At 43.6% G+C, this 16,100-nt stretch overlaps 1 long non-coding RNA gene across 1 annotated transcript in view; it reads left to right on the top strand.

Annotated features, from left to right (window-relative positions):
* Positions 1 to 5,803: 5,803 nt before the first annotated feature.
* Positions 5,804 to 16,100, top strand: part of LOC135916688 (uncharacterized) — a 36,087-nt gene continuing 25,790 nt past the window's right edge. Inside the window, exons 1-2 of the long non-coding RNA XR_011514976.1 lie at positions 5,804 to 5,959; positions 7,446 to 7,520. This is a non-coding gene — a long non-coding RNA (uncharacterized lncRNA). The remainder of the gene's footprint in view (positions 5,960 to 7,445; positions 7,521 to 16,100) is intronic.

Raw genomic sequence — 16,100 nt, 5'->3', positions numbered from 1 at the left:
TTCGAAGCGACTTCGAACGACGCCGACTAATCCAACCTGCCCATTGGGTTCCGCCGGGCTCGGTACGATCGTCGGCTAAAGCAGCCAACCGAATCACGATTGTCGCAACGTCAGTGCTTGTTGTGTGTGTATTTTGTTGTGCTCAAAACGAATGGAGACATGTTTACGGGCTCCGAAGTCTGGACAATCAGCACTCGCCTATCGCCGATGTTGTTTACGTTACGCGTAGGCCTAGCGCGCCCATCGAGTTCGTAACTGGCGAGGGAAGGAACCCAGCTGCGAAACTCTGTCGAAGAAAATTAATTTTCAGGTCCGTTTGGTGCTGCAGTGATTTAAAATATGGCACTCCTGACGTCGTGTGATGTGTGATGTGGGGAATGAACCGTGTGGAACTTGGGGTGGTCAATCGCGGCGTGTTTCGTGTGGTGTCTGGTGACTCAAGTTTAACGTGCAAGTCCTGCGCTGTTTCCAGTGGCAAAGATAAATTCCGAAAGCGAAAGACACTAGTAGCCGAACTATGGGAAGTACTTACATTATCAGCCGTGCCGCCCGTTTCAGCTGACACTGCGCTCTTCTATTCGGCATGTGAGTCCAGTTCAGTACAAGTTCACTGTGCTCCTTCACTCACTTCTTTCAAGTGCATCCGTCTTTTGGGCTAGTTGGAGATAAATCGCTCGTGTAGCAATCAAGAACACTGACGCACTGAAGCATACGTGACAACGCAGTCATGTTTGATTCAGTGTGTCCTTATACTTGAGCACTGCAAAAAGAAATCTGTTTGCAACGTGTGCCCCCTGTGCAGTGCATAGCAGGAGCTGCTTCATGCAAGACCTATGCGTGTAGCAGCGTATACCATGATTGCTTCGATGCCTGCTGCAGAAGCAGCAAGTACTGAGTCAGTGAAAGTGTAATTGATTTTTTTATCTCACTTTTTTGTTTATGGAAAGTGTGAGTGCATTGTGTGAGTGCAGTCGGTATGCTTAAACTGCTGGAATCCCTTCAGCTTCTACTAAAATGTTTCTTGCTGCGATACTATAAATTCAGGACAAAGATCTACTCAAAACTAAGTTACTAATGCATCTGCGCAGAATGTGTTTGATTAACAAGTTAACACTTCCACAGCTACAGTATGCCGATGCACAGCCTATGTGCTTGCAATAAATACATTCCGTAAAGGTGAACGACTGGTCCTACAATAAGAAACTTTGTAGTAGCCCTGCGAAAAGTGCTGTCATGCGTATCAGCCACAACAACACTGCTGCACGTCCAACCTGCTTCCATGGAGGCACCTCTATGAAGATGGTTCGGGCCCTTCCCATTCTGGGTGTAACATTTAGCTCTTCTCTCAACTTTTCCGCATATGTCACCAGCACTGTATCTAAGCATTGGCCCATTCTTGGGTTTGTGTCCCGTGTCTCCCTTCTCTGATGACGTAAGGTTTTCCGAGCACTCAACGCTTCTATCATTCTGTCACGACTTGAGTACTGCTCATCAGCATAGTTCCCGTACCAAACTCGCGACGCTAACAAACTTAAGCTTGTTCAGCGCCGGACAACACGCACCCTCTACTCTCGTCTTTTCGGTTGTCGCAAGCTCATGCCAGCCTACGAGGATTGCCTCAAACCCCTCAAGCAGCACAACCTGCAATACCAGCGCAACATCGCACTAGTCTATACTGCAGGGTGCTTGATGGCTCTCTGAACAGCACTAATATTTCTTCAGTTCATCTGAACAAGAGGTCAGCACAGCCCGAGACCTCATCGTGCCTCAATGGCCCGACACCACGACTCCATGATTATATCTGGCATACAGAGCTTTCTCTTCACCCCCCTTGGCCATTTGGATTCTCCTTCCTTGGAACCAGACTGAATTGGCACTCCTGTGTGTTGTGCACCCGTTGAATGCGTGCGTGTGTGCCGTGCTGTGTTATTGAGCAAGCGTGTGTGTGTGTGTGTGCACGTGGAGGGGAAGGAGCTGTCGTCTGCATCCTGCAAATTCCCACTCTAGATGGCTGGTTATCAGACATTCTAACATACAGGAATCAGCCGTTTTTTTAGTCTAGAGTGCCAAGTTACCACTAAGATTATTATATTATTATTATTATTATTATTATTATTATTATTATTATTATTATTATTATTATTATTATCAGAATCATCCCTAAAAATTAAATTATGGGGTTTTACGTGCCAAAACCACTTTCTGATTATGAGGCACGTCGTAGTGGAGGACTCCGGAAATTTCGACCACCTGGGGTTCTTTAACGTGCACCTAAATCTAAGTACACGGGTGTTTTCGCATTTCGCCCCCATCGAAATACGGCCGCCGTGGCCCGGATTCGATCCCGCGACCTCGTGCTCAGCAGCCTAACACCATAGCTACTGAGCAACCGCGGCGGGTGAGAATCATCCCTACGACCACATTGATTGTGTTGAAGCCAGCGTGACAGATAATTCAAGATATTTCTAGAGCTTTGTTCGCTCTCACTCTTCTAAAAAGAGTGCCAAAGCTGTATGTCTTCTTCATGAAAATGGTGGTGTTGTCTCGAACACTGCTGATGCCTTTGCAGAACATTTCTGTTTGCTATATGGTGCGAAATATGCTTCAAGTAACCTTCCTTCTCAGTCTGGCAAAGCGTGCACGCTATCAGTCCATGAAAACCTTGTTTTCAAGTGTATGAAGAGCCTTAAACCTTCTCTTTCTTGTGGTGTTGATGGTATTTCTTCCGCAGAGCTTAACCCTTTGAGATGCTGTCTACACAATTGTGCACAGCAGGAGAGTGCATCAATAGCAAAAGCACTGATGAAAGTAATGGTATTTAAAATGTGTTTCATACATCTTGAAACATTTATTATTGGAACTGTGCTGCAATGTTGAATAACGTGCAGAATGTTTTAGCAAAATGAGTGGAAAGGCAGACGGCTGGGTGTTTTTACTCATTGTTCTCATTGTTTTACTCATTGCGTTTGTTCGTGCCACAACAGTATACCAGGTAGCATTCCACATTCGTTGCCTGGCCTTGTTGCAAGATTGTGCTGTGTAAGACTCGACTCAAAAACATACTTCATAGTTCGTTTCCTGTGTTTTGTGCATCTGTAGATAATCACGTAGGATTAACTCCCGTTTACTTTTCCTCTTTACCTTTTTTCCTTATTTGTTTCTCTATCTTGCATTTTTTTGTATACCACATTCATGTTTTCTGTACATTTTGTCTCGCATAGGGCTCGTTAAGTGCAACAGTACAAAGGCTCTCTAGCTGTTCCTGGGCACTACAATAAACATTTGAATGATTATTATTATCGTAGTATAAAATCGTGCTTCTTAAGCATTTACTATTATACTATTTCAGTGCAGTAGCTTTTGTGCAAATAAAAAAAGGGCATGAAAGAAAAAGTACAATAATAATATGCTATGTGCCTGATCGTATGCATTGTGGTATTAATTTGGTCTGAGTAGTAATAATGGTTACCTACTGTATCCAGTTTTGTGCAATAAAATATGCCACAGCAATTATTGCGTGCCTCGCAGAACAAATTGAATATATCTTTCTCAGTCAAAACACCATAGCAGGCTGAAAACAATAAAACGTTTTTTTTTGGGGGGGTGACGAAGTGTATAAATTGTGAAAATAACCTGTTTATATATTTCTTATACTGTGCAAATGAGCTCCTCCCATACATGCGAATAAGCGTTTCAATAGTACGATTTGGTAAAGGGCAACGAAAGACCCCTGTTAAAACCCTCCAATTCTCAAGCTTGTATAATCTGACGGTTTGTTACTTCATTAATGTAAAGAAAGACAAACTTGACATGTGGAAACCAGTTACAATAGAACATGGCCATCACACTGTGAAAATGTTTTGTAGCAATGCACTCAATGTGAAGGCCTCCGGATGCGGTGTTGATGCATCAAAACAACCCAGTATAATAGAGGTGATCCATGGGCTAGATTTAACAGAATCAAGAGTCGGGAAGAGACAAGCTACGAATTACATAAATTTTAGCTATTCTAGATTTTTTTTCGTGATTGCTATAGGTGTTTCAAGTCTTTTTTGCTGATTTTCTCAGAACCCACTTTTTCACGTTCCTTTCATGCACCAACAAGCATAATTATATTGACACGGATGCTTTATCTGTATCTGGTTACCGTATTTCACCGGATAAAAAAATGTTAAACGTTATCGATCGGTGCAGGATGCGCCTGAACGTATGGGAAGTTTCGCGAATGTTATCGATGGTTCTGTCTGTTGTCGACGAACCCTGTTAATCTGATTGCATACGCGAAACGATTTGTACAGTAGTTTCTGGAAGGCACACGGGCACCAGCGAATAGGCTGTGACTTTCGACGACTGACGTATGCAAACCGACGCGCAGACCCGCAGACCCGCAGACGAGATTTTAGACGATTGTCGACATTGCTTGCCGCTATCGTTGCGATTGAGTCTGCACTATTTATTTACCGCCACTGCTACGTGACAATATTTCCAACACTGATTTTTTCAGTGATACTTTGCACGCCTGATTCTTACATAGTTGGCTGTGCAATGAGCTACCAAAAAATGAAATGGTACAACAGTTTCGATATGCTTTGGCATCGTCGTGCAGGTGTTTGCAAAGCGGTCTTGCAGGCAGACGACTCTCGAGCGCTGATGTCGATATTTTGTGCACTATTTTTACTTCGAAAATAAAAACAAACCGTTACGGCAGGCGTATATTCATTATTCCAACGTGTTCTTTTATATCTAAAAGCGCATACAGATGACTAACTTATTGTTTCAAGCTTAGTTTATAGCAGCCTGTTTTACGCCGGGCTTTGACGCATGAAGACAAAATAGTCCAGCAACAGTGCGCCGCAGCCGAGGAGCGAACTTCGGCGCGCGTCGGCGCTTCTGTCCAGTGGTTGCGTGCCCTCTTCCTCCGACCAACGCGAAGCGAAGCGTTCGCTTGTCGGCGCGCGCCGAAGCTTGCCGACGCGTGCCAGTGGTTGGGGCATAAGGAACCGGGCGCGTCGCACCGTGGCTCCCAAGACACCCATCGCGCCGGCGCGGGCATTGTGCCTCTTCGATTTCCGGAGTTCTGGCAGCGGCAGCCAGCTAGCTCCGGTCCTGATAGGAAGTCACGTGGGCTGGGATCGAAAGATAACCCCACATAGAGTTAATATAACCAGGTGTAGAGGAAAAGCTGGCCCGAAAAATGGGAACCGCTAAGGCTCCGCCCTGTTGCTATTGGTCAATGTGGTAAGCGCAGTTACTATTGAAAGAGCTGAAAACAAGTACAGGTCACCTTATGCTTTGTCATTTAAAAACGCATACCTGATGGCTTTATGAAGGTGATGTGTCAAAATTAAGTTTACAGAAAGCGCTTGCTAAGTGCGTGACTTATGTAAATCACGATTTACACATTCATGTAATAAAGCAGGGCGCGAATTTCAGTTTCGAATCTCTGTTTTTTGATGCGTATAGTAGTTTTGTACAGTGGTACAGTTTAGGCTTGACCGGTTTGACAAGCGACCGCGTGACAACATGGAACGCTGTGGCACCTTCGTGCCTTTTGTGCCACACACAAGCCCCGAAGGGCTCTGGCATTTACCATCACATGTAAGTAAGCGAATGTATCTTGTTCAGAACATCACTCGAGTAGACAGCTCTCGTGATGCATTACAATCGTTTGAGAAGCGTCACACTATAGCATTTTTTTTACCTGTCGCTTTGTCTGCAAAGCAATAAACAAAGAAGACGGTGAACAAGCGGAGTGGTGTTTTTATTTGCAGGTTTCCCTTCAGTAATAGGGAATTGCTGGACAGGCGGATCAGCGCAACCGCAATTGTACTGGCCAATATACAAGTCATGGAATCTGTTATTGCACTTTGAACAATCATGCTTCTACAAAAGCCACAGCAGAAAGACATTGAAGCCTGATGTTCTGCCGAGTATTTCTGTGCCAGGAAGCAATCAACAGGTGAGTGCCTAATACAGACGAAATCAAATGAGTGAACCTAAATATTAATAACGTAAGTGTTTTATTAACTGTGCAATATTTTCAACACTTTCTTGCATGCCATTTCATGTGACATATCTTTTCTGGTCGCAAATGTATGCAGCAAATCCATTTGCATGACCGACTCTGGACCTGTGGGACCGTTCATCGCACTTGGTGCTGATTCTTTTACATGTATCCCCAAACTGCAGATATGCACATCAGACCCCTACGAGCATTTTCGAAATTCTCATATTTTAGACAACACGCACATAATGCAATACTGACACTATCACATATAGGACTAAGCAGCTGGGACACAAATTTTTGTTGAGTATACTTGCACGTAAAGTAACTAGATAATGTGAAAAGCTCCAGCTCCTTTTCCTTAAATCAGTGTCTTCAAGGGGTTTGCAAAAATAACTTTTTTCTCGCGCACCGATTATCTTGTTGTAGAAGCAAGATAACCCCCCACCTTAGTGTAACATATGTTGTACATCCTACTAATATATGCTTTAATTTAACAAGTGGGGTGGATTATTTTTCTGGCTCATTCAGTCAAATCACACCTCAAGCTGCAGTCATCAATCTTCTGTTGGATTTTTAAAACGTTCAATGAAACATGTTTCCCTCTTGTGCAGATGCAATGGCAAGCCCTTCTGTGTGTTCCAAAGGCAAAATTTAGGCTGTAAATTAAATAAGAGATTTCTAGTCAGAAACAACAAGCAAAAATGATGAATGCATAGTAACAGAAGCCCTAGGTACAGAAATTGGGAGAAATGTCGAATGATATTGTAAAAGAAAGAGTGGCATTCGATAACGCGAGACTCTTTAGTGGAGTCCAAGCAAGTCAGTATATTTAGAATACTCTGCAAAGTTATGCGTGTAATGGGACAGCAAACAATGGATCAGGAAATGTTTTGTTTTTCTGCAAAACAAGACCTCATGATCGTCATTACATGAGTCGCTTTAGCATCACGAGACTGCTGCTTGATAAATGCAGAATAAAAAAAAATAGGCCACGCACGAATAAAAAAAATTAGTGAGGCCCTATCCACACTGGAATAAATAGAACGGATCACACCTAATGTGGACATATCAGATACCTTGTGCAACACTAAAGGAAAACTCAATTTCGAGCTATGGCACTTGCCGCATAGATGTGGGGGCCTTTTGCCAATAGTAATAGTTACCACTGAATTTAGAAATTGAAAGCATTCATGCAGACAAGGATGATTCTTTATATTTTTGGCTACCACTTCAAATTCCTCCACCAAGTGTTACAATGCTGCACGCAGTCATGCTAAGGATGTCACAGCAACACCTGCAGGTAGAAAGCAAAAGCAGTCAAAGTGCTTCTGGACAGTACCTTTCAAAACCTTTAGGCAAGAACAGTGCCTGAAGGAGACATAAGAACTGCATTTATTTGCATAACTCTCCATTTGAACGGCCTTTTCCTTTTGCTTAGGCAAAGCGTACGCCTAGCCGCAGCAGCTCCCTCATGCAGGCTCCGCAAGCCAAGACGCCGTATAGGCAAATGCAGGTAAGAGGCAAGAAGCAATAGCACTGGTATCGACATTCATCTAATTTCTTTCTTTTTCTTACGTTGAGGCAGCCAGCACACTTCGAACAGCCACCCTGAGTGCGGGTGTGTCACCCTAGTCACCAAGGCAGCATTTGAGGGAATGCGACAGGCAATGTAAACATCCACTTTTCCATCTAAACGACACTCTTTCTCTCAGATGACTCCTACGCCTCACCACACCAGATCACCTGTGCACACTCCACCAACAAAGGTACCGCGGAGGCCGTGCAGCTCAGAGGCAAGAAGCAGTGGCACTGGTGTTGACATTCACCCAATTTCTTTGTTTTTCTTACGTTGAGGCAGCCAGCACACCTCGAACAGCTACCTTGACTGCGGGTGTGTCAGCGGATTCGAGTTGTGCATATGCTCATAATAAACTTCAGCAAACTTGAACGTGATAATAAACTTGAAGGCAAATGGGATATTGATGCATTGCTTTTTTGAACATTTAGTGTACACATACAATATGTGTTATGCTTTGCAGTGCTACAGAGTGTATTTTGAAGCTTCCCTCTATATATTTCACCTTTAATTACGTAGGTGTTGTGTGGCCCTCAATGCTGCAGTTCATGTCGCAGCAGCTGCTTTGTCATGTGTATTGCAAACTGGATTAAGCTTGTGATATCCACATGTGCAAAAGGGCTTTAATTCTCTCCCATATAGAAAATATGGTTCTCTGTAGTTTTCAGTGTTAGAATAAAAAATAAAAGTGAACGATCCCTTCGTGGAATTGTGCTTATTACAGTAATTCCTATGACAGTTATTGACAAGTTTACAACTTGAACTGGTCAATCTGTTATGGGAAGAAATTGTATTTATACACATAGAAAAAAGGGGGTATGTGTGTGTTTGTAGGGGGTGGTATAGGATTAGGGCGGTGAGAAAGAAACGCACCAACACCGTCTTATAGACCCATTACTTTAAGGTACCGTAACAGCGTATTATGCTTAAAGTTCATACAACTAACTCTGATATTACTACATAGGCCCGGCGACGCGAGCTAAATATGCCATGACTCTCATGCGCGATTGCTTTGGGTGCCCTCCATATTACTCTGGTTAATCGTGCTCACTGTACCAAAGCAAAAGAAAGATCATGGGCGTAGGTGCCTTTAAAGTACCTCGACCTTGCGTGGCACCGCTGCGCGTGCCAGGGAAGCTCTCGGTGCGAACACGCCCTGGCACACACCCGCCGCGGTGGCCGCAACCTACATACCTTTCTGCTTCGAGCTTTGATCCCCCGCTGTCCCTTGCGCGCCCTGCAGTTTATATGTATAGAAGCTGCATCATCTACTGGGTGCATGACACTGGGGACAAGCAAGCAGTAAGAGCTGCCATGAATGACAGCTTGACAATGCCTCCGCACATTGGCTGCGGTACATCAGGAAAAGAAGAATACATCTTTGTATTACAAATAGGGAAAAGGTACAATGGGAAAAAGAAGTTACGAAGAGCAAGTGCTGCGCGTTGCAACACACAGCAACCTGCAAGAAAGAACAGTGAACACTCATCTTATGACACATCAGTTACATGAAGACGTGCTGCATCATTTCGCTATACAATTAAAGAACGGAAGCTAAATGTGAGCCAAATAGTTAAATACACGAAGTAATGGGGAATAATATTTCGATAATCGGAAAAGAAAGATTCTGAAGCGCATGTACCACATCGCGAATCAACGAAGTTTCCTGTATGTCATGGTTTCTGTTTGTATATGTTTATCATTTAAAATTTCTAGCAGTCTAGGTAATCTATTCTGCAGTGTTCTTAAACCGTAGTTTTTTTCTATATATTGCTACTTTCCACGATTCTGGGCTACGTGTCTGATAATTTGTAGTTTTTTTTTAATTGGCTAAGCCTTCTAGGTATGTATATTGTCTCTTATCAATTTATTGTATTTAAAGAATAATAGACTGAAACTGAAACTGAACAGACTCCTTGCATGTTCGTAGTTTCAGCCTTAAATCTTTAAAAAAAAATACAGTCACACAAATGTGTCACAGGTAATACGTTATATTTGATGAATAGGCTGTCAGTGTGTTAATGCATAGGCACGTTTTGAACAGTCCTCAGGAATATTCTTGCAATTTAAGAATCTTATTTACACTTTCATGTGTCCTGGCTACTCCAACTAAATCGCAGTAATTAACTCTAGTATGAAACAAAGTGTTTCAGATCAGTGTCATAGTGTTAGATGCCAGTATGTGGCAATTACGGCAAATAACACCAAGAATTTGTGCCAGCTTCGTCAGAATTAGGTCGACGTGGAAATCACACGTTTTCTTGAAATACAACGCTTAACGTCTTAAAGTGGGGAAGGATTTCAACGTCCATTGATTAAAATACATTTATTAGTGGGTCTACTCTTGTTTTGGCATGGAAATACTACTTCTTTGGTTTCACTAATGTTGATCTGAAGGCTATTGCGTTGTGCCCATTCATGTAACGACTTTTTTGAGGCTTGTAGCGCAGCTCAGAATGAGCAAAAAGGAAGGTGGAAAGGGCAATTAAAAGGAAAGGAGAACAGGGTGAGCGCTAACTTCGAACTGGTGGTTTATTTCGTGACTCAGAAGGCTACTTATACACTCAGCGAACGATGTGACATGAAAAGACAGCACAAAACCAAGTAACAAAACCAAAAGTAACCATGTTAAAAAACATATTCAGGCAGCCTGTGGCGGCAGTCCGAGATATGCCAATTCATTGCTTGATAACGATAATGAAGCTGAGCTTACACATGCGTGGCCAAGACCTATGATAACTTTTGCTCCAATGATTTCTCTTGTTAGCTGATTATGACTACGACCTAGAATGATACATTCTTCTCAAAAAGGTTCGCAACCGCACGTTTTGCAGTGCTGTGCAAGAATGCCCCCAGCTGTAATGCAATATTTAGCATTGTAACTATGTTCGCGCCGCCTATCATTAAGACATCAGCCAGTTTGACCGACCGCACTTGAGTGGAAAACAATAAACAACACAATATGTGCAATTAAGGAACTTCTTTTCATGATTGTTATCACAGCTAGGAGGAGCCTCTTTATGCGGATTAGTGAGCTTGCAAATCCTCTTAAGCTTGTTAGGGGCAGAAAACACCACATGAATATTCGCTCGCTTGGTGATTTTCTTAAGATTATGTGAGACGGTGTGGATATAAGGAATAATGCATGTCCTAACCCGAGTAGTTGTAGGATTATCTTCGTGCTGGTTGTCGTTTCTGAACTCTTTTAGAATCCGTTCTGCTACTGACACTTGTAAGGACACGGGATAACCAGCATGCGAGAATCGTTCACACTGAGAAGCAAAGCTAGACAAAATGGTATGGTGGCACAATTTTGGCATGACTTTGGTGGCACGACTTTGACAGTATCGTTAATGAACGTATTAAATGAAAGCAGGCCTAAAATACTCCTTTGTGGTACTCCCGAGGTTGGGCCAACGTTGGAAACATATTGGCACATCTTGGCCCAATGATGGCCCAAGATTAACAGCGTGGTTCCAATATTGGCAGTGCCATTCTGGTTCCTGGCCCAATGTTGGCCTAAGGTTAACAGCGTGGCGCCAATATTGGCTGTGCCATTCTGATAGAGATCCAATGTTGGCCCACTTTACACAGTAAGTAAACAATATTGGCTGTGCCATTCTGATAGAGATCCAATGTTGGCCCACTTTACACAGTCAGTAAACAATATTGGCTGTGCCATTCTGATAGAGATCCAATGTTGGCCCACTTTACACAGTAAGTAAACAATATTGGCTGTGCCATTCTGATAGAGATCCAATGTTGGTCCACTTTACACAGTCAGTAAACTATATTGGCACTGCCGTTCAACAAGGCGGGAATTATTGGACCGACTTTGGTATGGATTTGCCAATATGGGTTAGTAGTGTGCTTTCTTTGGAGGACATTGGCCCGTAATAAGCTAATTTTCGCCTTGTCGGCTTTTAGTGCTCTACGACTTGCTGAGATTGAACAACGTGTTTTGAAAACTAACGCACTGATCATAGGCACACGGCGCAGGAACCAAAAATATGTTCTCCCATGTCAACTCCATGAATGGTACACCGCCATTATTGCACTTCTCCTTTACCGAAATGTGTCCCCTAAAGAGAAAAGCCAGTGTACCACGTAGCAAGCAGGGGAAGTCGCATAAATTTAGCCACTGCTTTATTGATCGTGAATAAGAACTTGAGCTTTCCATAAGAAGCAACGGTATTGCGAATTTGCCTGCGCACTGTATTTTATGCATGTACGCTCCGCGGCTTTAGTGGGCCAGGATTCTGAGGAGAATCGAGAATTACAGTGCCTCAGAGCTGATGGAACCGTTTTATATTGGATCGAGATGGAGCGCATATGCATTAGTGAAACTATTGTTTGTTTGTTTAGCATGCATGGCATGTTGCGGCGACATCATGCTCCTATTCTAATATATTTGTTTGTTCGTGCATGCGTAGTAAGCTTCTTGTATGAATGCTTCTGACAGAAAAAAAATTAATTGCACGTTTTGGCATTTGCGTGTCAACAACCTCTTGTCTTTGCCTTTAGTAGGCACGGCGCATTCCGGATTTTTTTTTTCGGCCTAGCTTTCCGTCCTTCAGCCCCCCCCTTGCCTCTCCTTCACGCACCCAGGTGAGCCTGGTCAATGCTGTCAGTCAAGCGTTCAGACAGCCATAAGCTGCTGTGTCGAATTGGGTGCCCTCGGAAGCATGGGGGAAAGCGGCGGGGTCACTATTGTCCTTCTTGTCGCCCTCCATCGCTGCCACCCCAAAACCCGTTCGGGCTAGGTCCAGCGGGGGAAAGTGGCGTTTACGCCGTATTCTTCGTTCACCCTTTCCTTTCACTCTTTCTTTCTACGTGTCGCTAGCACGCCGACTGGGTGCAACACCACCTGAGTGCTTGCCGTCCGTTCTTGCCAGCGCACTCTTCTCGTGAAAAATGCTCGCTTGCTGTCGTCGTTTCTACTGAGAAGCCTACATCTTGAAATACGCACCAATGTGGCCACGAATTTTTGTGAGTGTTAGAATTATTATAGGCGACACAACAATTAGAAAAGAAGTCGGCGCTCGTGGGCACCGTCTTCGATGTGGGATGAACTCAGATACAAAGAAGCATGGATCATACAATGGTGAGTGCATTTGTTTTGCGCATGTTATAAGTTTTATCAGAAGCAATATCAGCCAAGCTATATCACCCAAGCAATATCACGCGGTATATATATTACTGAAACAGGCCTGGCTAATGTAGAATGCCTGTAATTAAATAGCTCTTTTTTTGCAGCCTTTGAATAGTGCCTGGAGTAGAACCACGTGTAAATCTCTGTGAATTTCACCCAAATTCTAGGACTAAGATTTTATCAAGCCACGCGTGCGGCCTGATCCTGCTAGTGATACCAAGGAACCACGCTTCTTCTCACTGGTATAGGTCAAGCATCATTTCCAGCTGACAGTATTTCTTTCTTTTCGAATAATGCTTCTTTTACTAGTGTTTCTTGACGGAACTTCTCGGTTTCCACATTAAAAATTTCGCACGAAGGCCGCATTGTGTCTACACTGTCTGATACTAGGCTTTTTGTGCTGCAGCAGGTTTTGCTGCAATTTTTAATTTTAAAGTGCTACGCTGACTAAGTGTGAGCTGTAAACAAAGCGGACTGCGCATTTTATGTCTGTTCTAAGTGTTACGTTACATGTTGTACAAGGTATGCCATATATGTCGAAATATTAGGAAGTGTTACTTGACAAATCTCTTGCAAGAAAGTTTCTTGATTCACCCCTTCGAACTCTCTGCTCATACTTATAATATTGTTGCAGTATGGCGATTTTTCAAATGAAAGCTCTCCATCATAGATTTGTCATACCAACATCTCTGACATTGTTTCTTTTCATTTTACAGTGCAAACATTTCCTCCAAGTAATGGTGAAGTCGCTATCGGATATGGTGGCAATATCAACGAAACCACCGCGTTATCGTGGTCCTCGGGGGCCTGATAAGCCTGCTGTCATCCAAGCACTGACAAACCTGCCTACCGACGTCAGCTCCATGCCCTGAAGCCCCTGGCCAGCCCACCGTCCTCGGCACCTTGCCCAATTCCTATCCTGAGGGCAGTGCCTGTAAATGAACTGTTTGAAGATAACCGAGCGTCACCCATCTAGGTCCACGGAAAATGCCTGTTTGTGAAAATTTATTCGCAAATAAACTGTCATAAACGTCAATTTCAGTATTCTTTTATTATTATTTGCAGTCATATATGATTTCTGCTTCTTGACATCTTTTTGTCGAGCTTTCCTAGCTACTATTGAGGAAGAGAGTAAGGGGACAATTGCTAAGAAAATGCCGCTAGCAAAATGTTTGCGGTAAGAATATGTGCGTGCTCTAAAGCCAGCATATCTAGAATAGTTCAGGAGAACATTCATTTGGGCTAGATGGTGCATACTTGAATAAGGAAGGAACAGCGCCAACTAAGACGAACACAAGAGGGGAGAACGACACAGGACGTTCGTTCGTTCTCCCCTCTTGTGATCGTCTTAGTTGGCGCTGTTCCTTCCTAATTCAAATATCTAGAATATTCGTCATGCAAAGGGCATTGGCTCAAAGCTGGCATTAATATTGGTAACGATATGGCTCAACACTGGTCCTACGCTGGCAGCACGATGGCTGCTGCATTGGCATAACATTGGCCCAATCTTGGCTTTAACGCTGGTCCTACGATGGCTGCTGCATTGGCATAACATTGGTCCAATCTTGGCTTTAAGGCTGGTCCTACGCTGGCAGCACGATGGCTGCTGCATTGGCATAACATTGGCCCAATCTTGGCTTTAACGCTGGTCCTACGATGGCTGCTGCATTGGCATAACATTGGTCCAATCTTGGCTTTAACGCTGGTCCTACGCTGGCAGCACAATGGCTGCTGCATTGGCATAACATTGGTCCAATCTTGGCTTGAACGCTGGGCCAACATTGGATTGGGTTGCACTTTGCCAATATGCCAACATTGGTCCAACATTGGTACCAATTTCTGCCAGCATTGGGCCATGGTTGGACCAATGCTGGTGTGCTGCCTGGGGGAGGTCAATTGGATAGCGAATCATTAAATAAGACTGTTTGCGTGCGATGTTTCAGGTAGTAACTATGACAGATTCAGGCTTGCCAAGTATGCAATACCGGTCAAGTTTTCTTATTAAAAAGCCGTAATTAATGTTGTCAAAAACTTTTGACAGGTCCACAAATATTCCGAGTACATTTACGTCTTCTAATCGAGGAAGTATGAGTTCTTTCTGAGAGAGGAAGGCGTGCTGGGCATGGTGCTTAGTACTGAGGATTTTACGAAAACCATATTGGTAGTTTCATAACAGGTAATGTTTACACTCGAAGTTACTTAAACATTGTAAAATAACTTTGTCGAATATTTCCAAAAAAGAATAGGCAGTACAGAGATCAACCGATAGTTTCCAACATGATTTTAATTGCCTTTCTTGAAACAAAACTATTAATCTTGCAGACCCCATGTTTTTGGGAAGAATATCTTGACTCAAACAATGGTTAATGATATGCGCAATGCACGTCGCTATATCATTTGCATATTTTACTGGCTTTATTTGAAGGACATAAATATATCTGGAATTGGTAGGTGTTATATTGTAAATTGCATTAATTACCTTACTTTTTTGCGCAGGGTATAAAAACAAAGAACTATCATTTATTGATATGGATTTAAGCTTATCCATTCAGTGTCTCGAAGGAAAGCAATAGACAATACAGCTGCAGATATTCCGCAGATCACATGGCCGTGGGATCAAAGCAGCATTCTTTCCTTACACCTCGAACGGCAGGCGCGCATGTGGTGTCTCCACATCACGATTACACGTGACCCACAAAGCGGGTCGGCCTGTCTTGAATGACCAGCCCTTCCTTGGTGTGGGCGAACCAGTCACAACACGAGCGTGTCACAGTGCAGGTCCACGCGGGGTTTATGTGGAAGTTTGTGGAAAGTCCGCAAAAGAATCCACATTGCGTCCCTTGTGTGCTGCAGATTCTTTAGGGCTGCCACTTTTGGGGCGCACGACAGAGTTGCACGCTCGGGAGCGTCGCCTAGTCGATTGCCTTGACTTCCAACGTGAGGCTGAGTCCAGTGAAATTTCACCCCTAAATACCCGCTACTGGATGCATGGATGGATGGATGTTATGAGTGTCCCCTTTGGAACGGGGCGGTGGGTTGCGCCACCAAGCTCTTGCTATTGTACTGCATAATGTCCAACCCAGGTTAAACAATGAAAAAGGAAAAAAACACTATGAACTTCCACAATCAACTTTTCTGATCCCCTGTTGCGAACTGTGCTTTTGTAGGTACCCGTTTTTCTCGTTTCCCTATTTTTATTCCACCAATCCTCCAATCGCCTCTTACAAATCCCAATTGCGGACACGTTCACTTTTCCACTGCTCTCGCTGAACCCAAGGGCTTCAAGCAGGCCAGTGGTGCCGAAATTGACCGCTGGGTAGAGGTCTTCACATTCTAATAAAACATGCTCCATAGTTTCTCTAGCT

The sequence above is a fragment of the Dermacentor albipictus genome, chromosome 5 (assembly GCF_038994185.2).
Source record: "Dermacentor albipictus isolate Rhodes 1998 colony chromosome 5, USDA_Dalb.pri_finalv2, whole genome shotgun sequence".
In the NCBI taxonomy this organism is placed as follows: Eukaryota; Metazoa; Arthropoda; class Arachnida; order Ixodida; family Ixodidae; genus Dermacentor; species Dermacentor albipictus.
This window is presented reverse-complemented; position numbering and strand designations above follow the sequence as displayed.